General features: G+C 40.0%; 1 protein-coding gene across 10 annotated transcripts in view; it reads left to right on the top strand.

Moving 5' to 3' along the window:
- KCNJ16 (potassium inwardly rectifying channel subfamily J member 16) overlaps positions 1 to 26,948 on the top strand; it is a 53,510-nt gene that overhangs the window by 5,265 nt on the left and 21,297 nt on the right. For 3 of the 10 annotated variants that reach the window (XR_009698343.1, XR_009698344.1, XM_061175629.1), the window contains exons 2-4: positions 17,926 to 18,012; positions 19,822 to 19,879; positions 22,391 to 22,568. The exons of 1 other annotated variant lie outside the window; for it this stretch is intronic. The gene's annotated coding sequence lies outside the window, so the exon portion shown is untranslated. Of the gene's footprint in view, positions 1 to 17,925; positions 18,150 to 19,821; positions 19,880 to 22,338; positions 22,569 to 26,948 lie in introns of all 10 variants that reach the window. 6 more of the 10 variants (XM_061175633.1, XM_061175634.1, XM_061175636.1 and 3 more) reach the window with 5 other exon arrangements.

The following is a 26,948-nucleotide window of genomic DNA, read 5'->3' as shown; positions in this document are numbered from 1 at the left end:
CTTATAGCTGCTCTTCAGTGAAAAAGATGGGATCGATTTTTTTTTTCTTCCTGTCCCTCCAGGGTTTTCTACTCTAAAATCAAGGATTCAGATGCACAATGTGTATAGCATTTTAAAGAGGCTTCTACTTTTAAAATGTTTTCTAGTTACATTGGCTCCACATTCACTCTCTTTCAAAAGTAGACCTGAAACTGTCCACAGATGCAAAGGAAAACTGAAAAAAGTCAATCATCTAAGAAACAGCCCCAAAATAGATTTACCCAACAGTTCCACATAAAGAAGGTGATTTTTACCTTAACAATGTCCAGAAGTATCACCTCAAGTTCTGATTTTATGTAAAATATGAGTATAGTTTTAAAGACTTCAAACGGTTGCATGGCTTTAGATTATGTTCCATAAGATTTATTCTTTTAACTCAAAAAGAAGCATTCAGTTATTCTTTCTGTATTTAAAGAAAAAAGTATGTTCCAGCACACACGACAAAAACATATTTCATCACAATGAGTTTTCATTTTTCATTATACTCCATTTTAAATTAGAACCATGTTCCAATGCAATCAATAATCATTTATTGGGTCTGGTACCAAGATGACAAAGACCTGGTCCTTGCCCTCGGTCTGGCAGAAAAAGGCAGATCTGTAACTAATTAAGGGCAATTCAATGACCTAGTACCGTGATAACGTGAGATATGATGAGCACACCAACGAATTGAACTTTTTTTCACGAAAGCAATAAGGTGATTGATAGACAAATTTGCGGCATGTTGCTCTTGTCCTGGGTATGCTTTTGGAATTCAGAACTTTTAGGCACTGAAATATTGTTTTTACTATGAACTCTTTTACGAGATTTTTTGTTGCCAGAAGCTTACTCTGACAGTTCCCTTAGAATTATTGTTTTCTTTACCAATTGTTTATTGGTAACTGTATCAGGGTTATCCAGAGAAATAGAACCAATAGGATACATATATATAGAGAGAAGGAGAGGTAGAAAGAGATTTAATATAAAGAATGGGTCATATGTTTGTGAGGGCTGGCAAGTCTGAAATCTGTAGGGTAGGCTGGCAATCTGGAAATTAAGAGTTAATACTGCAGTCTTGCGTCCAAAATTTGCAAAATTTGCAGGATAGGCCAGCAGGCAGGAAACTCGGGTATGTTGCAGCCTTGAGGCAGAACTGCTTCTTCTAGCTTCTTTGGGAAACCTCAGTCTTTGCTCCTAATCCCTTCACCTGTTGGATGAGGCCCACCCTCACTATGGAGGGTCATCTATCAATACTTTACTTAAAATCTACAGATCATAAATGTTCATCACATCTAACAAACATCTTCACAACAACATCCAGAATGGTGTTTGACCAAACAACTGGGCACCATGGCCTGGCCAAACTGATACATGAAATAACCCATCCCAGGAACACAGGGCATCTTCGCTGTGATTGTATTTTGCCATACCATTAGACATTCTAAGCTTGAAGCTTCAGTTTCTGTAAAAGAAATTAACTATGTTTTACTCATTATATACATTTAAGATTCCGTAAGATGGAGATGCCTAAAAATACCATCATTTTTGTATAGACGCATCCAGTAATTTAATACAGCATTTTCAGTGCTACAATTTTTTAATAAGGCAACGTGGACAAAGAGAAAATGATTTCTTTTAATTCAGGCAAAGAAAAAGACACCACAGTCCAGCCTTCTAATGGCTTTGTCTCTTAACTTCACTTTCTATACCATATATTTCAGCTACTATATATTCTATCCTAGATTTTTGTGTAGTTTATATATTTTCTTTTTTAAAAAATTTTATTGGCGTATAGTTGATTTACAACGTTGTGTTAGTTTCAGGTGTGCAGCAAAGTAATTCAGTCATACATATACATATATTAATTCTTTTTCAGATTCTTTTCTCATATAGGTTGTCACAGTATATTGAGTAGAGTTCCCTATGCTATACAGGGGGTCCTTGTTGGTTATCTATGTTATGTATAGTAGTGTGTGTATGTTAATCCCAGGCTCCTGATTTATCCCTCCCCCCTACATTTCCCCTTTGGTAACCATAAATCTGTTTTCTATATAAGTCTGTTTCTGTTTTGTAAATAAGTTCATTTATGTCATTTTTAAAATTAGATTCCACATATAAGTGATATCATATGGTATTTGTCTTTCTCTGTCTGAGTTACTTCACTTAGTATGATAATCTCTAGGTCCATCCATGTTGCTGCGAATGGCATGATTTCTTTCTTTTTTATGGCTGAGTATGTGTAGTTTATTTTTCATATGTATGAGGCCTGCCCCCCAATGACTATGTTCACAGTAGTAGCAACATGCCAGGAGCTTTGAGAAGCCACAAGGTAAACATGGTGTATCTTTTTGAAGCATTAATTTAACTCAACAGTTTGGTTGGAGAATAGACGAACTAAATCATTTAAGTGATAAGCAGGTTAAGTAATTATTTTTGTAATGCAGTATATATTTTAAAGAAAAGTCATAAGACTGGAATATTTTGAGCTTGGGCTCAGTCCGATGTGTCATATTCTCAGATCTCCTAGGATTTTGGGTAGGGATAACGGTAATATACTCTTTTCTCTTTTGTTTTTTCAGATTTTTTTAATGGACAATTTTGAGAAGCACTGTTAAAGGAGGATTTTTGTGAGGTTAAATACATGGGTTAGGTTAGTACTTGATTAGTTAAGGGGCTGTGCCCACCTCCACCCCACCCAAATAGCTACTCACCCACAGACTTGGCGGTCTTCTCACAACTATGTACTTATCTCATGTGAGACCGTCGCAAACAATAGTCATTCAGGACATTCTGTCTCTACTTTGGGAAAATAAGCCAAAGTAGCCTCAAGAAACAAGGCACCTGGCATAAGGGCTGGACCACAAAAATTCTAGTAGATCTCTGATTCAGGGTTCTTCTATGTGGGAGCCACCGCCTTGAGTCTGCTGAACAAGAGCTTAATGAGACTCACCAACTTGCACTTTCCTGAAAGACGCACCCAGCCATCCTGATGAACTATGAGGTTATTAACTGACCTTTTAGTGTTCTTGTCATGTACTATTGAGTTCTATTTCTAGATGGCATAATAAAATCCTTCCCTGGACTTGCAACTAAAATTTGAGAAGGTGCCAGAGTCTTAGAGGCTCTGAGCTATGTGCCAAGATTGTCACATCCAGAAGCTTGCTCCCTTGGTTCAGGTCAGAATTGAGTCAACTTGTGGGTGGTTAGAGAACACTCAAGGAGAAAGTAGTGTGGCTAATTTGAGCAAATTAAGACTTATGAGTTACACATATTTAAATTTAGGCTTTGTGAGAATGGAAGGCGGTTTCATTTCCTTAGGACTAAATTTTTATTTAGCTGTGCCAGATAACAGTATTGAGTTGGAGATAAGATTACGCCATTTACACCAGGAGTTTAAAAGCTAAAGAAACATTCAGAGAAACAAAACTGAACGAAGCGAAATCATAAACAAGCAGACCCAAACAAAACCTAACAGAAGTAAAATATACTGTGATTTATGTTCACAGCAGGAGTCAGGACCGTGTTTCCATGCCTTATATTACTGTAGGCAGAATATTTTGTGTGTGCTTTTCCTGAACATTTGTGTCACCTCATTCCTGTTCTTTGCTGGCATAAAGGAGGGACACTGTTTCTCCAGTTGTGCATGGAATCTTGTGTGGGAAAAAAGTGACTGTATTAATTATGCACCAAGTAATACCATGACAACTATATCGTGGACCTGGTTATTTTTGGCATCAAAATAATAGCATTCAGTAACCACATTGCCACTCAGGAGACAGAATGTTGTCATCTTTTACACTTTGGTTTCACGACTTGAACACATGGCATCTCTGTTCTTCTGAGTATGTGCACGATACTCATTCCACTGGGCACTAGGGTATATAAAGATAACTCCATCAGTTCCGTGCCAATGGGAAAGACAAAGCCTATCCAAAAAGGACATGGGCAGAAAAATCAACTTTGCTGGGAAATTGAGGGAAGCTTTACAGTGGAGGTAATACTTGTGTTTCAGCCTGAAGAGAAAAGGAATGTCTGCCTGATCTACAAAGCACCGAACATGTTTGGGAAAATGTGAGAAGTTCAGTGTGGCTGGAGTATAGGGTGCTGGTGTAAGAACTGAGGCAGGGTGGTGACACCTGGGCTAAAGAAGTGGCGTGACCTAGCGGTACCTCACCTGGGAAGGCTTTTTATAGGGTTTACCCTTCTCCCCCAAATCACACGCAACTCTAGTTCTAAGACTGAACTGTTTACCCATTCATTACCTGTGACTGATTCTGGGAAAGGAGAAGGATTTAATAGAAAATGTAGAGAACAGAGAAGAGATAGAAGAAGCTAATTCCTGACGTTTTTCTGCTTTACAGAGGACCCTTTGATTCTCATGCAAGGTGGGCTTTTTCCAAGACATAAAACTCTTTCTAATGCAAATAACTTAATAATTGCTCATCAGGGCTCTGTTTTCTTCCCAAGTTGTCCATTCGCCATGCTTTATTGTCCTAAACTGCGTGGATATTAACTTGGTGCCACTCTATTTAGGGAGCACGTGGTCAGAATAGTTTTTTTCACACCTGAATGGAGCGCTTGAGATGGGATCAGGGACTCACCTGCAAAGACGCAGCTCCTCTGTGTACCAAGGGATGACCAGATAGACTAAACGGGACGTCATGGCGGTGGAAAGAACACTGGGCTCAAAGTCAGATGCCTTCAGTCTTAGGATCGTTATATATTTATTCTTTTTGGACAGTAAGTAGTTCTACATTGTCAGTTTCCTCATCTATAAAATAAAAATATTCCCATCATTTATTTCTACATTCCTTCAACAAGCACTTAATAGTGTATGTATATATTGTGTGTATATTTATATATATAAATAAATACATATACTATATATAAAAATAAATCTATATTATATATATAGGAGAATATATATATATATATATACACACACACACACACACACACACATTCCTCTAGTGGTTCTGCTTTTCTAATCAAACCCTGGTAACCAATTCTATTAGGTATATATATGTATATATATATGACATGATAATATTTGACCTTATATAATGGGTGACACCTCTGGTGCTGCAAGGCAGGCAGCTGGCAGCACAGGTGGATTTGAGGTGAAGGAGGACAGCAGGTGAGAACCAGCAAAGATTAGCCGGAAGCCACCAGGATGAAATGAAGCTCATGTTCATCTCTCACAGCCTTTGAGCTTCCAGTGAGATCATGGGGGTGTCCGGAGGGGAAGAGGCTGCCCCCCGCCATGTAACCCAGGTGCCGCAGAAGCTGAAGGAAGAAACCCAGCAGGAACCACGGGCTCACCTGCTGCTCTGTGCCAACACGTTAGCCAGCAGTTCCATGCCAACCTGTGTGAAGTCCCACAGTGCCTCGTGCCCTGTGCCGACCTTCCGATGTAAAGAGAACACAGCTGTTGGTTTACTTCCGCCTTACAGATGTCATGCAGAATGTCTCCCGTGGCCCAGGCTAACCTGGAACTATGAAGGAAATGGAATTCTGGAATGTGTAGTCCCAGTTTAGCTAAACTGATACGATCCAAACCTACCACCTCTGACGCCTGCCATTCAGAATATAAAACAAATGGTTGAAACAGAGTTCCTGTCTCCAAACAGCTACCTGTATGGTGGGAGAGAGTCTTCATTCACTCCGATGTGTGTTATAATAGAACTACTTGTGTCATAGAACACAAGTACAAAGGGAGAACAATACCCGTGAACAAGCTCTGGAAGTATTAAGTTTTTAATGGCTTTGCAGAGCCTCATTTTGGCTATTTGACATTAGATTACCTCCACTTAAAATAGTGAAAACTGGAGAATAAATGTGTTCTAGATATTTTAATAAATGTATATTCCCTGAGATACCCTCGTCTTTATCTTAGTTCACTTGGGTGAGTGGTGGTGCTGAACGGATAGCAACCAGATCTCTACACTAACCCAGATCTTCTGGTTCGCGTAATTATGTATGCTTATTTAAGTCACCAACCGTTTTTCCACAGAGACGATGTTTGTTTTGCTTAAGTGTAACTTACCCCTCTTTTAACCTGAGGAAAGAAACCCAGAGATATATTAAGAAATTTCTTGACCGGTAGCAAAATTCCTTGACAATGAAAAATGTAGAAAAAAGCAATGAAGATAGGAAATAGCCTCAACATGCTATGCCAAAACGATATTACGAAAGCTGCTTCTTTATCATCACCATCTTGTATAAATTTTCTCTATTTCCTTATTACATTATGTTTGACTAACTCTTTCAGCTTAATCTGCCTCGGTTTATCTTCCTTTGCTGCTGTCTAATAGGGTAGATTTGGTATATTTCAAAGACGTCATGTTTTCTCTGTATCACAAAGATAGTGTCACAAGGATAGGTGGCCTCATCCGTTCTGTGAAGGGTTTGTGTTCACATCCCAAACGTTCTGTTACCAAAGTCATGGAAAGAAGATATTTCTGCTGAATCTTCCATGAATGATACGAGACTACATGGAGAAACTTAGGGGATGTTTCACCTACAATAGCAAAGGAGCATGTGTCATTTCACGGCAGAAATCACGTTTTCAATTTACTCCCTGAGTTTTATTTAACAGACACAGGGTGCTAACTACATGCTGTGCATTGTTCTAAGTGCTTTACAAGTATTCATCCTTCCACCCCCACGAGAAACCTTATTTTTACAGATAAGAAAACAGGAGCGGGCTTCCCTGGTGGTGCAGTGGTTGAGAATCCGCCTGCCAATGCAGGGGACACGGGTTCGAGCCCTGGTCTGGGAAGATCCCACATGCCGCGGAGCAACTGGGCCCGTGAGCCACAACTACTGAGCCTGCGTGTCTGGAGCCTGTGCTCCGCAACAAGAGAGGCCGCGATAGTGAGAGGCCCGCGCAACGCGATGAAGAGTGGCCCCCGCTTGCCACAACTAGAGAAAGCCCTCGCACAGAAATGAAGACCCAACACAACCAAAAATAAATTAATTAATTAATTAAAAGAAAAAAAAAAGAAAGAAAACAGGAGCACAGAGAGGCCATGAAATGTTCCAAGGTCACACAGCTGATTTTGGACCAGGCAGCCTTTCTCTATAATAAGTGTTTTAAACCATTAACCCACGCCCTCTAAAAAACCTCAATTCCCCATAAATTCATATCTGTGTGATTGTTAGTAATGCTAAGTTATATTGACACATAATTTGGGTTATACACCTAACATTCAAGAAACCTTTGTACTCAACTCAGAGTGAAAGCCTGAGGAATGCTCAGGCATTGAAATGATAAAATAGAATCAAACCCTTCCCTCTGAACCCTGCTCTCTGCTCTCTGGTTATTGGTTTCTTTGAAGTATTCTATTTTGCACGCCAAACATTAAGTTGTGCTTTCTCTATCAAAGGCATTTAAAGAATAAAAAACAAGCAAATCAGAAACAGAAAGGAAGATATCTGTACTCTATTTAAACAGGCAGAACCCCAGCTGCACCAGCACAAGCATCTGTCATTTTCATCAAAAGTTAATAAACACACAAAAATGTTAATCGACACAAACAGAATTTTAACACCATAAATCAATAAGGACTTCACTTCATAAAGCAAATATAATAGCCAATCTAAGGAAAGTAATAATTCATTGATGGGGGAAAATACAATCGTTCTTTGTGGTCCTGATGACATATGGAAATCTGTCAGCTTTAATACCAAGTATTGAACTAATACCAAACAAGCCATTTGTTTGAGGGGAAAAATATGATAAAAGTAGAGCCCAATGGGCCTTGACAGAGTTCTTAGTTTAGAGTAGAAAGTCTCCCTTTAATTAATTCAGTATAAAATAGACCCCTTTTTTGTGCCAGTGAATATTAACTTCATTAGTTAGAAGTCGCTGCTCGTGATACGCAAATATTTACAATGGAAGTTTTCATGGAGAAAGTAGAAGCAGCCTTAGTTTTCACTCTTGCATTAAAATCAATTAAGAATAACAGTGAGTGATATGAAGTCACCTGTGTTAACTGCTTATGGCGTAGCAAATCCTGTATTTCATTGGTTCCGCCATTTATTACAGATGAAGTCAAATTTATATCTTGAGAAAGATCATCCAACAAAGCCAATGACCAGCATAATGAAATTGTATTTTTAATAGTAAAATATTTTCAGTATTCTCTGAAAGAAAAAGAAAAAACTATACTTCCAAAGAAAGAAAGCTGTTAGCGTTACATTTTTACTATTTAAAAATAATTACATGAAAATAATTATTTATTAATCATTTTCCAGGATTCATCATAAAAATGTCTCTTGAAGAAATAGGATGTTTACTTCTTAAGTTGAAAACAAAAACTGTTGGAAAAATTTGGCAGTTGCCCTACCCGTAGGACTGTTAGTGCATTCATGTTAAAGATCCCTGAATTCCTGAAGGTTCTAATAAACTTCTTTGTTGTGCTTGGCATTTCCTTTTGCGTAGTCTCAGCTTTTAAACTAAAGACCAGATCCTTCACTCGCATATTTTTGTTTTTCTTGTTTTACTCTTTTTCTGATTTGATTCCTAATGAAAATAACAAACATTTGTGGGTAGCATTTCAAAGCTTAGAAAATTCTTTTACAACAGTGATCACATCTTCAAAGCGACTCTGTGAGGTGAGTGAGAGTAAAGTAGCAGAATTCTCACTGTAGTGATGGGAATGCTTAGGCTCAGGTCAATGAAGCCATACATGGCACCCAAGGGAACTCAAACTCCAGGGTTTCGACTCCAGATCCATTCCTCTTTCAAAAAACGTGCAAATCCTACAGATTCTCCTTTTCTCTTCCATCTCTGCAGTAGAGAAATCTTCTTAAAAGGATAACAAGTGATTTCTTAGCGTGCAATCGGTTTGTATTGTAGAATCAGGCAGACCTGGGTTTTAATCTAGACTCTGCCCCTTATGCCCTATGTGATTTAGGCTAGAGGTTCTCAAAGTGTGTCCCGGCCCTAGAAGCATTAGAATCACCTGGGAACTTGTAAAAAATGCAAATTCTCAGACTCCATCTCAGACCTACTGAATCGGCAGCTGTGGGGATGGAGTCCAGTGTATCTAACAAACCTTCCAGGTGATTCGGATCCACATTCAAGTTTGGAAACCAGGGGAATGTATAGGCCAAGGCACTTCACCACTATCAAACTTCTGTTTCTCTTTAAATTGGGTCAGTGATAGAGTTTTGGGGGGCAAGAATATGAAACAGCGAATACATAGCAGACAAGCGCTTTAGAAATGTTGACCTTCCCAGGGGAGTGAATTTCATTAAAAGGGTTAATTCTAACTCATTTAATGAATTTGGTCCTCCATGAGAACAGAAGTGAAGTGACGCTTCTTTTTTGGATGCTGCATTTTTTCTAAACCTGGAAGAGAGGACTATTTCTAACTTATAGGTAAATGGGTTGGTCCTTTTGGGCTATATTCAAAGTAATTAGTGGCTGCCATTGAAAAGAAATCAAATGAAGTCAGGTGGTGGTGTTTTTTTCTACTAGGAACTTTAATGAAAGCTCACGGAGGGGGCATGACCTCTGTCTTTGTCACCAGCATTCTGTTTGTTGTTTGTTCACGGGATTCTGGCATTTGAGTCATAATAGCTTTGCCCGATGGCCAATTTTAGTTCCATGTCTTGAATTACTTAAAATTTATAGGTCTTAATATGGCTTAGTAAATTAAGTCTTCAGTTTAAAATAACCTATAAATTCAATTTGAAAACTCAATGAAGAAAATTTTTTAGCCTTGTGTCCATCAGAACGTTTGAAAGTTGGTCTTCTGTGGCTACATGGAGTACAGAGATAGGAACAAGCAAATCAGGCCAGTTTCTCCCTCTGAATCCTCTGCTTCTCCTCTTCTTGGACCTACAATAGTAGAGCACACTTGTTAAAGACCTACTGTGTGCCAGGCACCATGCTGTAAACTTGGGGTCCTACTATCCTTATTTATTTGGCTCTTTAGGGAGGGGGTGTGGGAAGTGTTCTGTAACAGGAATTGGGTGATTTAAGCCACATGAGTTGACCACCTAAGTTTTTGTTTTTAGATCAAATTAAGAGCCTTGCATAATTTGTACATGAATTTTAACTGCCAGGGACGAGAGCCTTAGTATGCCGGCTTTCATTCAACACTCCGTCTGCCCAGATTCCTGAAGTCTGAAGAGAAACAACCACATAAGCCATGGTTTTTGTTGTTTATTTGCTCCAGTAGTTCCCAAAGGTGGGATTCTTGACTTGGAGGAGACAATGAGGAAAAAAAAAAAAAAAAAAACACTTTATGTTACTAAAGTGTAAAACTGCAGGGTTTCCATAATTGTGGCAGTCTACAACCGGAGGGCACAGTAATAAATAAACTTACTTGGCTAGGAAGAAGGGAAAATACTGAGCTATAAACGAGACTTACCACTTATGTGTGTAACATTACCACTTATGTGTGTAACATTCTTTTTTCAGAAGGTTATATCTGTTTACCAAATCTATATGTAGGTAAAAAATTAAAAGCCAGTTACTTCAGTGTTTACAGAGGACACACAGCTCTACTAACTCTGTTTAGAATCTTTAGTCACATCACACTCACGATAAAGGCAGAGTATGATATTCTGACACTCCATAACCCTGGCAATAACTGCGTCCATCACCCGAGGTCTAGTCCTGATGTCCCGGGGCTTTAAGCAAAGAGATCTGACTGAGACTGGTGGTGTCCACTTCTGTCCAGCCTCAGCTGCCTCTTTGCACAGCAAGAAAGCTGTTCAATCATTTGCTCAAACATTTATTTTTTTAGGCTCCACCTTGAATTTCATCACATACTTATCTTCCTGCCAAAGTATTTGTGCTGGTAAAACAGGGCAACTCGATCTAGGCAGAACCTGCCGTTTCTGCTTCTGTCCAAAGGGTCAGCGGTAGAAAGGCTGATGGCAGTGATTTTATCATTGAATGGGGTAATTGTTCTGAGGTCTTTGTTTTTCCCTTGAAAGAAAATGCTACAGGCTTGAAAGCTCTAAGATAAGGGGGAAAGTCTATGGCAAAACACTGTGTGCCTTCTCACAAACCTTTAGCTAGTAGAAAACAGATCATCTTTGTTACACTTTGGCTGGATAAAATCGACACATTATATGGGTAACTGAGGTCAGTGGAAACCCTTGGAGTTGATTTTCCCAGGTACTTTTCTTTTCTGGGCTGAATTATGGACCTAATTTAGGCTCATAGTGCTACTTACAGACTGAGTTGGATTCATTGGGTTCATTTATCATATTCACATGTTAAAGATACTCAAAAGCCCAGAGCTGCCATTGTGAATGATCAAATTCTGTAGCCTCTCTTCAGTAATCTATGATTTATCTACTTAAGTGACCAGGAAATGTATAAAGGACCGTGTAATTTTGCTAAATTTGTCAAACAGAGAATCTGAAAAATGGAAGTGTGATCCATTTCGTTTGCCTCGATGGCCAAAAATGTAACCAAAACCTTGTTCAGAAATATTGTTTAGCAGATGATGGCTACTGAAAAAAGACTCAAAGTCCTCAGCCAGGCAGGTAAAAGTTTTGCCATTTGGGACCCAAATTCATGTTTTGGCCCTCTCTGCCACCATTTCTCTCTCTCACTTTACACAAATGCTGCGTCCTTTCCTCCCTTCTGAAGTATGTTCAATCCTCTCCCACTCCACTCACCTATCTAAGCAGGTGTCTCAAAGTCAGAGCCAAATCCACCTTTTACATGACGCTTTTCCAGATGAAATCAAGCAACAAGGAGCACATCCTGGTTTCTATTTCCTTTTCTGCTCATCAAACATCAGCCATCAGCCAGGACCGTTTCCCACTCATTTGACTGTTAGTCGAAACATAACTGAAATAAAAATACAAGTGATCATTGCCTGTTTGCTATAGCTAGTCTTCTAAACAGCTTACTAACTTCCTAAGGACTGGCATTATGTCTTGTAAATCATAAATTTGCAAATAGCCCATTTGTTACCGACCTCTTGGACTCTTTAATCAGTAGAAATTGGTAAGAGGCCCAATGAGGGATTCAGACAAGTCTTTACTGGGACTTGTGCTGCAGCAGGAGGGGGCGAAAGCAAGTAATGCGTAACCTTGCTCCATCCCCGGGGGGCGGGGGGTGAGCTGAAACGGGGTAAGCGTGGGCAGATCAGTGTGTCGGGGCAGGAGGGGTGGCTGAGGAGGTCTGCCCACCCCCTTCACGGTGCTGTGTGCGGGGATCCCGCGTGGTACCGTGCTTTTGCTCCTGACACCTCACAAGTGGAGAGGTGACAGTTGCGTTTTGGCCTCTTTGTATCTTACTGTTCATAATTTGCCCCGACTGCACAGGCACGCAGTTATTTTTAGTCCCTCATAATTCCTTTGTATTTTGTTGCTCAAGGAGATGTTTGTCCAGGTGCAAGCCCTGCAGCAGAGGGTCCCAGGTCCCAGGTCCCAGGTCCCAGCCTGTCTCATAGTAACCACCTTGAACATAGTAAAAAGGCCAGGGGCGGGGACGGGTGGGCAAGGAACAGCATTTATGTCTTTGGGGCAAATAATCAAAAGTTAGGTTGAGGAATGATATATAATAAGATTTGCTCCTTGATAGGATAAATTGCAAACAAGTTAAAAACAGGCAGCATTTATTTTGGGTTTTCCTTCCACTCTGTCCCTCACCCTGTCTCCCAGTTCTCTCTCTCTCTCACACACACACACACACACACACTCTCTCCTGATGCTCTGATTTCCTCTCTTCTACTGGTTGCACGTCTAGTACTTTGCTTTAGCCCCGTGTAGGTCTTCACTTTCCTGCTATTCTCCAGGCAGGGCTGCTTTGCTTGATTTTTGCCTGTTCCCTTGAATCATCCTGATCCCGTACTCTGTGAAGAGTCACTTTTCCCTTATTTTACCCTCTCATGTAATATTTACATTTAATTTGAGACCCTTGGGTGCATCGACTACACAGTGAATAACATAAATAAGTCAAGTACTATGATGGCCTGGGATGGGAGGGAGGAGTTTTAATTTAGGCGAATTTAGGTTACTTATCCTGTTTAAGCAGAACCTCATTTGTGGGCTAGGAAATCAGGTGTTATATAATACCAAAAGGTCTAAAATGTGGTCTGCATCACAAATAAATCCTCAGTGTTGCATCCTCAGTGAATTGGAGAAAGCTGCAGAAGTTGAAAGAACGTAAGCTTCTAATAATTAGTGAAAGTATGTACTGTATACACAGACACCATCTAGATTGAAAGAAAGGGCTGGCAAAATATTTAACTGACTGCACCCTTCCACGTGGCGCTTTATGGTGCCTGTAAGGTGATGAGTCAGAGAAATATAGCCAGCAGAAAAGGTAGGGAAAATGGTCAAATACTTCGACCTTCCTTTTTGTGACTGAAACCAGTTTGAATTGGTAGATCTGACAAGGCTGAAATTTATTACCCACTCTCCCCCCTAGTTTAAAATAATTTTTGACTGTTCAAAGAGTCATATTGGGCAAAATGCCATATTTCCAAGAACAGGATGCATCCAGCTTGCTATAGTTGATCAGTCTCAAGAGATGGCAGGAACTGCTGTTTTCAACAATCTATAGTGCAAGGCCATGCAATTTATCCCCAGAAAACTGTTATTATTGAGTATTTGTTACAATCGTTTTCATCAAGATCAGATTCAATGATAATTAAATCAACCCAGCTTTAACATATTGGCCAATAGATAGAGTTCTAAGAAAGTCAACCTGCTTTGAAAAAAAAAAAAAGAGTGATTGAATGCATTTTTTGGCTCATATAATAAGGGAGTCTGAATAATTTATTTGGGGTTTTTTTTCCCACGAATGATTCAACTCTAAGTATTGGATGGAGGCTATAGTTTCAAGAAGCACGTTTGCTTAAAGTGGTTTTCCCACATTTCATTTACCACCACGTTCTACTGTTTTGAGAGGTTGAATATACGAACGGTGGCCAAGATCATATATGACAATACAATTCTGACCGCCCCCACCCCACCAGCTCTGTAGCAAATAGCCCTGGAAGACACATTTTTGTAACAATGGGCCCAAAATGATCAAGAATTGGTCCTTGACTTCCAACTTCCCTAATTTTCTTCCCCTGCTTCTAACTTCAAACCAATAAGGGAAAGCAAAATGTGCCTCCTCATCACAGAAGACGCCCACTTCTGGTACACCTGATTCCAGCTTCTCATGCCCCCAGCCTCGGATCAGACCATACCTGAAGCCTTCCTTTTTTCTTTTTAACTATAATGCTTTCCCACTCTTCTGCCTCCTCTTTGAATCTCTGCCAAACACGAGTGATGGCGGCGGACTCCCCTGCTAGAGCAAACTCTGAATGATAGCCCCAGCTTGTTCTCATTTGGGTGATCTTCATTTCTGCAATATTTATTTGATGTCTATACAGAAACTTTTAAATAGCAAAATGAGCCCTGCCCAAGTTTAGACAGTCATTTAGGGCCACTGGACCTTCAGTGGAGTGCCAATAATTTTGAAAGCCAGACGAACTGTTAGAAGTGGTTCAAACTTGGGTCAAGACTCCTTTGACCTGGTTCAGATTGATGACAATTCGGCATTTGTCATAGTCAGTCCTCTTTCCAGGTCATTGCAGCAAAGGTCTCACTGATTGTGTCTCCTGCACACAGTCCGGTTTGGGGGGTTGTTTTCTTTGGAAAATGACATCATCTGTAATTAGTTCAAATTGGCTCTATTTCTTTGAGAAGTCTATTTTGCCTTTATTAACTGAGAAGTATGTGGTATTTGGTTTTAGAAGGTTTCAATTCTAATCCTGCCGATACCTTCTTTCATAACAAGACTTTGAGATAGTCTATCAGTATATTTAAATCTTATTTAAAAATTGCTAGGGATGTAAGTACCTATTTTATGGGTGGCTTAAGAATGAAAACAAATAACTTCTGTAAAACTGTTACCAAAGTCCTACGTGCTAATATGTATGTAGTATGTATTCAATAAGTAATGGCTATGATTATAACATCAAAATAGTGGCTCATATTTCCAAAGGAACCATCCTTTTTTGTCTGATGTGACAACAGAGAACATTTGGAGCAAAGATTTGGAAATTGCTGGTAACTTGCTAGTTTTTCAGATTGCATTAGGTATCAGATAAACACGGCTATCTGACAATATATGCATTACATCCTATGGAGAATAAAGGCAATTGTCTTCATAATTCAGTTGATGTACACTTTCTGCTCTACTGAAAACCACACCTCTCAGACCTGGAATGCTTTGGGGATTAGGCAGGACTGTGTTTTGACCTCAGCGTTTTCAGTGGCCTCTACGGGTTGAGCGGTTTATAGCTCGTAACTTGGTTAAGGTTTTTGGATATAAACTTGCCTTTTTAGAGTGTCGAGAAATCTACATTTAAAATGTGTAATTCCAGAGGTGCGGTAAGGTACACGACCCAGCCAGCTGGAGAAAGGAGCATGTTCTTTATTTTCTCTTACATCCTATTACAGTCAGAGAAAGCATCTGACATGGTGAAATGCTCGCTTTGCAGACATGACGTGTGCAAGTTTAATTTGTGAATCAAACAAAGGAAAAATTCCTGGGCCTTTTACATGCATTTTTCTTAATATGATCACTGAATCCGAGTTAGCCATTTAATCCTGAACGAGACATGACTTCACTGGGGATTGCTCCCTGACTAAATTTCGGACTTCCACACCAGGACGCATCAATCGCTTGCACGCTCCTGTGCCCGTGCTGATGTCAGGGGCTTGTGTGAGGGGGGGGGGGCGGGGGAGGGGAGCCCTCCAGCAAATGTTTTCGGAACAAGTATTTGTGGGAAGTTCACTGTTTTTGTCATAAAGGCCCTTTAGTGGTCAATCTGGAAACCACGAATGGAATGAGTTACCCTGTTGAAATTCTTAAATCAAAACGCATTGGTTTTCTTTGGCGAGTTTCACTAAAAATTAGAGGCACAGATCATTACATGGAAGTGGGAAGACCTAACAGGAGCACCTGGGACACGTTTACAGAATACACGTTTTCCATCAGATTCTTGAGGAAACGTTCCTAAGGACGGGCCCTCAGTGCAGGCCCACGTAACATAGTTTTTAACTTCCCTACGGTTGACTATTTCAAATGTTTTCAACTTTCTTTCAATCTCTGATCCTGTCTCTCCGTACCCACCATCCCCTTATTGAACCAAGAAATAAAATCACCAGTTTCTTGCCATCCCACCTGTTGACCTGATTGCAGCCGTACCCATCCTTCCCTTGGAATCATACTCAACTCTTCCCACCCTTCCCTTTACTCTGCAACTCCTTTCCCTTTTCCCTCCCTCCCTCCCTGATGGATTTCTGCTTCTTGTGGATTCAGACCCCCAAGTACCTCTTGAATCTGTTCCCTTTGCTTTATTCCCCCAGGTTATGCAATATCTTCCTCACTTCCCTCCCTATCAGTTGTCTGGCCAATCCATTCTCACCACCGCTGCCAGAACACATGCTCTTAAATTCTAATCAGATTGTCCTACTCCCCTGATCAAAGCCCTTTAATCCTGCCTGAGAATAACTGGAATTCTTGAACCTGACTTACCAGATGTGGCTCACCGCTCCAGCTCTCTCTCATACTTTTCCCCATCCTAGATCCCGCCTTCAAGCCAAATAAACACTTTAATTTTTCTTGTAACCCCTATTGGGCGCTAACATGGTTTGTCTCCACCAGTGGCGTTCAGTATGAACAGAAGAAGGGTGCAAATTACACCTTTGGGGAAAAATGACCCACAGGTAACAACTGCAGGGTGGATTCCCTAAAGAACAATCACAAACATACCCATGGCTTTAAAGAAAGTCGAGTCTATCCAAGAGTGAAGAAGGCTACCCATGAAAAGAAGTTTATTCATTTGCAGAGTTTTAAGTTGAATATTTATAGAGCTTCCTTAATGCACGAGAAGGACTTCACAAAGACTTACTGAATTACAGGGAAACGTTTAAAACTTTAAATCATTTTTTGCACTATCCCTCTTAACAAGCCAGCCGTTTTGAAGCCAGTTTCTTTCTCAGTCCATTAAAAAAATGACAACTTTCATTAAGACTTCGTGGTAGATAAGAATTGCTTAGTGATATATATATATATATATATATATATATATATATATATATATAATTTAACATATATCAGCTTTGCCCAATTTTCTTTCCAGTACAGACACTAAAGACCAACTTTTTTTTTCCTGACCCAGATATTAGAAGCTAGAGGCTTTTTCTGTGACTTTGTCTTTCTCCATCTCCCTACTCTCATTCCCAGCAGTTGCGAAGTTGAATTTTGATGAAATTGGATCTTTGCAGTGGAATTTTGAGTGGAATCTGGACAGATTCTGGGCTGGTCAAACATCACCTCAATAACTGTGAATTAAGATATGTCACATTTTAAAAGAGAGAATCAGAGAAGAATAATCGGGATATTGAGCAAATCCTAAAACATGGTTTATGACCCAGGGGTGTGCCGGAGCAGACTTGTGTCAGCTCCCAAGAGACAGCTGTTCACCCCTCTTGCCACCTCCACGTTCTGGTACATCCCATCAGCAACTGGACATCAGCCAGGGTTGCAGTTTATACCATAGAAATTGGCAAACTCTTTACAAAACAGAAATAGAGTCACAGATGTAGAAAACAAACTTATGGATACCAAAGGCAAAAGTGGGGGGGATAAATTAGGAGTTTGGGATTGACATAGACACACCACTCGATATAAAGTAGATAGCTAATAAGGACCTACTGCATAGCACAGGGAACTCTACTCAATATTCTGTAATAACCTACGTGGGAAAAGAATTTTAAAAAGAATGGATATATGTATATGTATAACTGAATCACTTTGCTGCACACTAGAAACTAACAGGACATTGTAAATCAACTATAATTAAAAATTAAAAAAAAAAAAGAAATTGGCAAACTCTGCAATCAGTCCTTTTTTTCCCTCAGAGAACCCGTCATGAAAATTTACTAGCACGCAACTGCTTATGGATAAGCTAAGTGTCCCAGCAGTCCTGGTTGACACCTGCTGTCTTGGTGAGTCATCGTTTTAGCATTTGTCCCAACACTCTTCACTCTTAAAAGTGGCAAGTTAAATCATCACTCTGCATATCAGGAACCTAGGAGGCTTTGGAGGGTTTTCCCTGGAGGAAGTGAAGCCTGGGACTTGGAAGGTAAGAAGTAGCGAGGAGATTCTGGTCTTTTTTTGTCTGAAGAACTGGCTGTTGGAAGTAGGACGTGACTTGTTTTGCAGAGGGACAGCAGGGGGACAGGAACATCCTGTGAGAGCTACGGAAGACACATTTTTATCTGAGTTTAAGGAAGGACTTCCTCATTGAGAGAGTTGAGTCATCATAAAATAGGAACAGAACACGTGAGGGTCACTGAGGTCCTTGTCAATGAAAATGTCCCAGCAGAGACCGAGGGCCACCTTGAGGGGCTGTCATAGCAGGGCTCAGGCAAGGACGTCTTGCTGTGCTCGTGCCCTTCTGAGCCTTTGAGGTGACGGACTCGGCCACTGCGCCGATTCTCACAGGGTCTTTGCTCAGTAATGTGTGTATTCGGTGGATGGTGCAACAACCAGCCAGAGAAGGGATTCATTCCAGTTCAGAAAATAATGATCCAAGCAGAAATGTTTATGATGCCTCTTTGTTAAGCTTGAAAATGGAACAATGATCACTCATTTGAGAGGAAGCCCACGCTAACCAATTGACCACTGATTGATTTCTGAGTCCACATTTGGACATCTATTAAGATTGTCCACTCCACTTTAGCACAGTTTGGCCAAAGAGAGGAAAATAAGTCAGTAAGTTTCCCACAGCTTAGGAACATAGGTAGCGGGAGAGACTTTCGTAAGTGGCGGAAGAGGAATGCCCTGTTTCGCAGTGAGAACTTCAGACACTTCCTCTGTCGCCTATGGTCACCGGGCAGTTGGAATAACAGGAAGCCCTCCGGCCGGCAATAGTGGCTCCTCTGAAGTTTGTTTGGGTCTCTCCAAAGGCACGGTTTCAGCAGGGGCTGAGGCTACACCAAACAACTTAGAAATTCCCCTTAAGTATGGAAAATTATGTTAACATAAACAATTCTGTCCATTACCTAGTGTCTACAATGTACCATAGAAAGGTCTAACTTTTTTTTTCTATTTCAAATGACTCTATTGAATTAGTCAGTTTGATTATCTTATAGATCATCATAAGAATAGTTATATAGTTTTTCCCTAAGCTCGATGCCTTCCATTTTACACACTTTTACTCTTACCTAACACTTTGCCCATTCCTTCAGCCATGTAAGATCTCCCAATGTTTTCCATTTTTCGTTTGACTTTTCACCACCCAGAAACCATCCTCCAGCCCACGTGTGTCTCTTCGTGTTCTCCCATCAGACTGTTATTTAACGGCATTGAGAGGGCAAATATTATTGTCTGATACTTTTATAAGTGCTTTATGAATATTCATTTATTGGTTCTGCTGAGAGCTATACCGAATAGGTGGTTTTATTATCATTCTTTCACAGATGGGGGGATGGAGCCACCGCGAGAGTCAGGCTTCTAATCAGCAGAGTGTCTCCCACCGCAGTTCGTAATCACTATGTTGCCTCGCACTTTAAAGATGAGAAATTGAACCCATCGTAACGCGATTCTCTGAAAAACCAATGCGGACACTTAATGCCTCAATGGAAGTGTGCTTTCTCTCTACCTATTTTCCTGAAGTCCAGCCTTCTTCTTATGAATGTATATTTTCCTAAGCACAGAGCTGTGTTAACATCGAGTTCCAAACACTGCATCCTTTTATACACATTTTACATATGTACCTTCTCCTTAAAGAGTCCACCTTTATTGTGTTTTAGGAAAGAAATCATATTACGTATCTTGTGAATCCATATCCTATTATGGACTCCACTAACCGTGAGTAAAACTCATCTACCTGGTTCTTTGAGGCTAGGAGAGCGGTTCTCAACCAGGGGTGATTTTGTCACCCAGGGGACATTTGACAGTGTCTGGACACATTGCTGGCTGTCACTATGGGGGTTGGGGTCATGTGGCATCTCGTGGGAAGAGTTTAGGGTTGTTGCTAAACACCCTATAAGCCCACAACATCCTCCCACAAAAAGGAATTATCTGGCCCCAAATACCAAGGCTGAAAATCCCAGGTCTAGGGTATCCTGTGCATTTAAAGTGATTCTGTTGAGGACAATGTATGCCCCTCCTCAACTGTACTATAAAAGCTGTAGAAAACTCTGTGCATATGCAACTACACCTATTAATGGGTCTCTCATTAACATATCAGTCTGTCATTAAGTAGATTCTCAATTGATATGTCTCATATTTTATTTGCTCTTCTCACAAATCTGAACGGTTTAGAAAGAACTCAGATTCATAACCTAGTCTGAAAACAAATATAACTCTTAAGGAAAATGGTGATAATTGCAGATTTCTTTAGTACTTGTTATTCACTCATGCATTCATTCATTCTTTTTTTTTCAAGAAATAACTATTAAGCATAAACTGTACACCAGACAATGTTATAGGTGAACAAGTAGTTTAGGATTAAGCTATGATTAATTTGTAGATTAAAGTTAGGATTATGTTAATGTGTACTGAGAAGTTATTAGTATGGGTCTTATATTTTCTGTAGTTTATGTTGTTCTACACAATTATATAAACAATGTTTTATTTACGATGAAATTAAGCAAAGTATTTTGCATAATGTAGGAAAAAATGGGAGAGAAAATGATTTTTAGAAAGTTGACTATTCACTTTTCACCCAATTAGTTAAATTGGTGGTTGGTAATATAACATGCACAAAGCAGACACAGTTGTTGGTTCAATACAAGTATTCCACTCTCTCCTCATGATTTTGTAATGAAACCATGAGACCAAACAGGACACCTTCTTCAAGTCTCCCAAAAGAAGTACTTATTTTTAATAAAAACGACACACAAGAATCCTTGTAGGACATTTACTTAATTAAAAATTAAGAAGTTGGCAAAATCTTATGTGACAAACTGTACATCTCTCATATTAAAGCAAAACAAAAAACTCCCTCCCTGAAAAATAAACCCCCCTTGAGCCCCATATTCCTTCCCATCCATCAGCCCATTTTTCTACTCCATTTGACAGCAGGACTCCTTACAAAGGGGATACGTGTTTTCTCCACTTCCTCTCACCCTGTTCCCACTTGTTGCTGATCTAATCAGGCATTTGTCTCCAAAACTCTACTGAGACATCTTTCGTCAAGCCACCAGTGACGTCACATGGCCACATCCAACAGTTAGTTCTTAGTCCTCATCTTGACCTCTCATTAATCTCCGACACAGAGGATCACTCCCTTTTTCTTGCCATCTTTTCTTCACCTCCTACCACATCTCACGGTTTTCTGTCTACTTCAAGAAATTCTCCCTTTCAGTCTCCTTTGTTGGCTCATCCTCATCTTCCCAACTTCAAATTGAGTTGCCCCAGAGCTTAGTCCTGGGAATCTTTCTTTCTCTTTTCTAACTACCCTCACTCCTTGCGTGGTCTCATCCATGTTCATGGTTTTAAATACCCTATATGTACTGATAACTTCCAATCTTATACCTCCATTCTGGACCACTCCCCTCAATTCCAGAAGAATACGTATTGTCTACCTGACATCTTCATTTGGATGTCAGAGAGCATATCCAATTAACCACAGTAAAACCTCAACCACTGAGTTCCCCACTTCAAAATTCCTTCTCTCCTGGTTTCATCATCTTAGTAATTGGTGCCAGCATCCAATCAATTTCTTGGAAATGTCCACATTTTCATGACTAGTTCATTCCAAATTATAAGACTTCCCAATAGGTGAAAAGTGGATATTGAGTAAGAGACTTATTCTCTCCCATATCCCAAACTTAGAACAAACAAACATGCCAGAAAATAAAACAGGCTTCTCAGAAAAATATCTAAACGTTGTCCTTGAAACCACTACTGGGCTTGTCAGTGGTCTTCAAGGGGCACACATTTCCTTGGAACCCAAATGAAATACTGTTTGCCTTAGGTGTACGATTACATAGACAGGGTGTGTTCGCAGAGAAAAATCTTTACAGTGACAGCCTAGGGCACCTACACTTAAGAAGAACACACTTGGAAGACGTTGTTCAAGTCCTGGAGGTGTTAGTGAGAAAAAAATCCAGCCTCTGGGACGGTGAGAAGTTTAGGGGCAACTTTCGGCCATTTTGTGATTTGGGGAGAGCCTTGTTGAATAAGTTCGAAAAACAAAGGTATAGATGGGCAGGAAGGGAGGCTCTTTCTTCTTGATTCTGGTTTTCTGGAAGCCACCACTGGCAAGACTATCTACTACGGGTAGGCATGGGAACAAGTTAAAGAAAGTATTGATTCACTAGAGGCAAGCGGAGATCTCAGTGGCCTTTGTATGTGGTGAATGTGTCCGGAAAGGCAAAGAAGAGCGAGATTCTCCCGTGTGCTTTCTCATCTCCATGGCGGTGGGTGCTGACAGCTTGAGAGAGAGCTCGGAGGAGCAGAGAGAAAGGAGCCCTGGACGTCTAGTTGCCGTGCTCTTATACGATGCAAAGGACACGGGGGTCTGAGCTGAACTTCATCATCCGTAACTAAGGTAAGACCATCTAGTGGGTTACTAAGTGAGCCAAGCCTGAAAGCATTGCTCTCTTGCTCGATCTTTTTTGGGTGTATGCCTGCTAGTAGGCACCCTTATGATGCTTCCTTTGGCTACATAGTCATGATTGATTGCTCTACGGTCTATGGCTGGGAATAGTCTTTCTTTCCTTCATATAATCTCTGGGGAGTGCTGAATCAAACAGATTAAGAATGCAAGTGCCTTTTATAGATCAGGGAAGTAACCATCAGAAACAGAGAGACAGACTTAAAAGCATGATGACTTATCCAACCGAACGTGACTTATTGATGCCGTGGGGCAATGTGGAAAAGGATGAGTCTTTAATTTCCTGTGGAAATAGTCATTCATCAAACCCTCCTTTTGTGTGTCTTCGTCACTCTTCCACTGTTCCAAAGTGACAACAAAGTGGCACTGAAGATTTGAAACCGTGTGATGAGAAGTGCTGTCATTGACTTGTCGTTAATGACGTCTTGACAACTAAAAATATAGACAGAAATACTGTAAAGACGCATTAGAAAAAAAAATCTGCTAAAAGGTAACTTCAATAAATAGTAAGCTCCTCAGGCTTTGACGTCTGATTAGGTAGAAAAGCACTGGGCTTTTAAACTTTTAATGTTTTTCTTCTACTCACTGTCGTCTTTTGGTTTGCAATCTGGAGCGTTGCCAGGGAGTCATTAACATCGGTTAACACCCCATGGCTTGAGAGTTCATTTCTCTGGTGCAAGGAGCAGAGGTTGAGATAATGCAACTTGTCTACCTGGAAATTCCAACATTGCATAGATGCAGGGCCGTGGGTTTAACCATAAATATGTCTTATTTACAAAACTCTTTAAGCTTTTCTTTCTTTTTTTTTTGCAGTTTACAAGGCTAGTTTAATTGTAATGCCTAAAACAAAGATTAAACATAAAACATTAAGATTATAGGCCAATTTAAATTTTGCTATATATAAAAGAAACTTTAGAAATTGCAAATTAAATCTACCAGTGGATACGTCTACCCAAGAATGTAAAGATAATATACATTAGAAAAATCTATTGATACAGGTAATATATGAACACATTCAAGGAAAAAAATGATCTTCTCAATATGATGTACCCAGTAGATGCAGAAAGCTCATTAAATAAAATTTGAAGCTTATTCATAATTTTAAAAAATCATTAACAGAATAGACAACAAAAGTATATAGCAGGAACGCAGCAAATACCATATTTGTTTAAGCTTTTCTTTTTAAAAGCCCTTCCCCCTCCTTCTTTAATTTCCCATGAGCCTTGAAATCATTTGGAGAATTCACAGGGAGCTAGGGGAACATCCCTAGAGGTTCTGAAAGCCCGTAATCCTGAAGGTAGAGTTCAAATGGGCTGCTTACACCAGCGTGACCTTCCCAAGTGACTTAGCTTCTCTCTGCCTTCTTTTCAAAAGCCTTTCATAATCTCTCTCTCTTAGATATCATTTAATCTCCTTCGATTTAATCTCCTTCGATACGGTGCCTGGCACACAGTGAGCACAAACTCAGTGGAGACAATTATTATTAGCTCCATTTTAGAGAGGAGGGAAGCTCTGCTACAGACAGTGATAGTCGGTTAATAGCTAAGCTTAAAGTAATATCTCAAATGGCTCGACTCCAAGGAACACACATCTTGTTCTCAGGTTTGAGAAAATACGTGCCAGTTGCACTTCTGCAATTAGGATGATAGAATACTCATGATATTAAAGGTAGTTCTGGCAATTTACACCAGCCTTGACCCTCTTCTTTTTTTCTTTTTTTTTTTTTGTCTTTCTTATTAGCTGTATTAAGGTATAATTTATATACAATAAAACTCAAACATTTTAAGTGTACAGTTTGATGATTTTTTACAAGTGTATAAGACATGTAACCAACACCACAATAAAGATATACATCATTTCCATCACACCAGAAAGTTCCTCATGCCCTTTTGCTGTCAGTTTCTTTCCCTCACCTCTAGCCCCGAGAAACCACTGATCTGCTTTTTTATCACGTAGTATGGTCTTCTCTAGAATTTGACCCGCTTCTGACATGGTTTTCTGAGCAGCAATATTCCACTTTCAGCTTCCAGACACCCACATTCCATCCCTGGACCTCGCCTCTCTGATGAGGCCAGTCTCCCCAGTGATGCAGCCGAGGTCCAAGAAGGTATGTGGGATGGGCTGGCATCAGGGTGATGAGGGTCAAGAAGCGAGTCCGGGCCGAGGGCGTGCTTTTGTGTGTACGTGGTCTAATAAAGACAAATCAGTCATTTCACATTTTGATCTTTTTAAAAATCAGAACATCTGCCCCCATTATGTTCACCGTGGCTGCTTCAAGTCAGCCAAGGCAAAGTTCCTGGTTTTGTCCAGGTGAAAACTACTGACATTTATGGGACACCTACCATTTTATAATGCTATCTGATTTCATTCTCTTAATTACCCTTTTAAAGGGATGGGGATCAAAAACGTAAAATAACTGGTTGGAATTCACATAGGTAAGTGGTAGACATGAGATTCCAACAGAAATCAGTCTGACTCCAAAAATCAAATATAAATGATGTAGGTAAAGGTACTATTTTGTTTGCATTATGTAAATAATATAAATGGAATAACAGGTTGTGAGAAGAACCTGATAAAACCTTTCTGAGACCCAGACCATCAAAACCTGAATTTGGTTCACCTGCAAGAAATAGTATGTCTGACCTCACAGCGGGATTCAGGGACAGCTTGGGACACAAGAGTAACTGATCCAGAAGCATCTCTGGCCCTTGGAAACTTCCCTGTCAGCCCTTATTCTGGGCTTTCCCTAATTTTTCTCTTAAGAAAATCCATGATCCTGCCTGAGATTTTTTTTTTTTTTTAATTTAGGACATACACAGAAATACAAAATGAAAATAAAAACAGATCAACTAAAATATAACGTTGCAATGAACAAAGGCACAAATAATACCAAAACATGGGTCAGTATGATCTTTCCTCTTGGCATGAAAATATGGCTCATAATTATTAAAATAAAAAAGTAGACCCAAGTGTTTTTACTTTAACGAGAAGATCAGGTCTTTCTGACACTTTATTTTTAATCCTCTTGGACAATCTTTCACCATTGTTCATTTCATAAAATTGGAGGAAATGCTATTTAGTGGTTAATGAAAAATAACATAAAGCCTTTAAATCTTTGTATAAAAAGAAGCCTTCAGAATTACCTAGCTCAACCTCCTAACAAATTCAGGAAATTCTTCTATATATATTCTTCAAGTTGGTCATCCAAATTCTGAGTCGATGGTCCTGAAATTCACCAGATCGTTAGAGATACTAACAATAAAAAATTCTTCTCGATACAGAGATTAACTCTACTTCCCTGTAAACTCCATACACAGATCCTGGTTCAAACTTCTGTAGCATCACCCAGCAGGGTCCATTTCTCTACTGCACAAATATAGATGTCCCCTCTCTGCATGTCTGAGTGTGAACTACTTGAGCAGGGTCATGTTTTCATTATCTCAGCACATCTGGTTCAAGTTCAGGGACTATCGTTGGTGCTCAGTAGGGGTTTGAATACATGAGTGGATACCTTCTTGAATATCTCCTTCTTCAGTTCTTTCCCTAGTTTTCACTATTATAGTAACTTCTCCCGAAAAGCAAAATATCCAGAATTGAACGTTATACTTCAGATACGGAATCTCTCCAATTAAACAAACTCTTATTACTTTCATGGGGAGTTCTGTGTGGATGAAAAACTGTTTTTGTTGACTCTTGGCCTTGATTTTCTGGGAAAGATAGATTTTTTTCAGCTCAGTGGCCACCCCCCGCCCCCCTCCTCACTGCTCCTCTTCGCTGGCCTTCTGAGCTTGAGATAGATCAGCGTTTAGTGGAATCATCTGCCTAGATTTCCCTGCTGTGAATTTTCCCAGTCCCTAGGGCTTAGGGGACTGTACCCCACACGCATGCCCCTCTGCTGCCGGTTCTGAGATGGGTCAATCCCTAGGGCACCTGAGTGGCTCTACAACACATCCCAAAGGACTCAGCCAGAATCTCCTGCCATGAGTGCTGCTTTGAACTCGTGCCCCAGCCCTAGTGACTGGGATTCCTCTTTTCTTTTTTTTTGGCTGAGATCAGGTCCAATTTTAATGAGGAGAAATATTTAGTTTGGGGGAAATCTAACGATCATGTTTTGTGTTTCATGATTTTGATTCCTGTGTCCTAAGAACCCTTTGCTTACACCCAACTCACAAAGATTTTCTCCTATATTTTTCTCTAAAAGCTGTGTAGTTTTTCTATTCTTATTTAAGTCTGTAATAGATCTCAAATTAATATTTGTGTTTAGTGTAAGGTAGGGGTCTAGGTATATTGTTTTCTCTAGGGATATCAAGTTTT

The sequence above is a fragment of the Eubalaena glacialis genome, chromosome 19 (genome assembly GCF_028564815.1).
Source record: "Eubalaena glacialis isolate mEubGla1 chromosome 19, mEubGla1.1.hap2.+ XY, whole genome shotgun sequence".
NCBI classification, from domain to species: domain Eukaryota; kingdom Metazoa; phylum Chordata; class Mammalia; order Artiodactyla; family Balaenidae; genus Eubalaena; species Eubalaena glacialis.
Note: the sequence above shows the minus strand (reverse complement) of the source record. Positions and strands in the feature narration are given on the sequence as shown.